The sequence below is a fragment of the Apium graveolens genome, chromosome 2 (genome assembly GCF_009905375.1).
Source record: "Apium graveolens cultivar Ventura chromosome 2, ASM990537v1, whole genome shotgun sequence".
NCBI classification, from domain to species: Eukaryota; Viridiplantae; Streptophyta; class Magnoliopsida; order Apiales; family Apiaceae; genus Apium; species Apium graveolens.
Window position 1 is genome coordinate 149,596,077 of NC_133648.1, and position 969 is coordinate 149,597,045.

Sequence of the window (969 nt, forward strand, 5' to 3'; positions counted from 1 at the left end):
GAGGATCTTAAAAAAATGAGTTTTGGGATCCGCTCTAACTTTTAAAAAAATCATTTTGAAGACTCGCAAAACATTTTTAAGAATGTTTGGAGTGAAGCTGATTTAATGAAGTAAATCAGTCCCCAGAATATTTAGAAAATGTCTGAATATTATTATTTAAATAATATTCCCATAAAGAATAATCTTTATAAAATAATTGAAGTAGAAGTTTTAAAACTTATACTTGAAATGAATATTAAATAACCAAAGATATACCTATATGAAAGTACTATCTTTATTTGAATAATCAAAAGTGAGTTTGATTATCGACACCTTATTCTTTAATAAAATAAAGAATATATCTCAGCAAATAATCGGAGTCATAGATCCTCAAATGAATATTCAAATAATATTCAATAAATAAAATAAGCTGAGTCATAAGCCCTCGAATGAATATTCGAAATAATATTCAATAAATAAATAAGCTGAGTCATAAGCCCTCGAATGAATATTATAAATAATATTCATTAAATAAAATAAAGGAGTCATACATCCTCAAATGAATATCCAAGTAATATTCAATAAATAATATAAAGGAGTCATAAGTCCTCGAATGAATATTCAAGATAATATTCATTAATAAAATCAAGTTATCGAATAAACCTTATTCGATTAATAGTTTTGAAAACTATAAACATATATATATATATAAAAATATATATATATAAAATCTACTCGGGATCCTCGACTCCCGGTTTTAGAAAATGTTTTCACCTTTGGGTCCCTATACTAAGGGTATATGCAAATTACTGCTATTCTCTAGCATAGGTATTATCAACTGAACCAACATATATATTTGGCAAGAATACGAAACAGGCATGCATATATATACCATATCAGCATGCTTCAATATATCGCAACATTTGCTAATTAACCAACATGCATCTATCGCAAGATAATGCATATACATATATACATCACAACAACAGT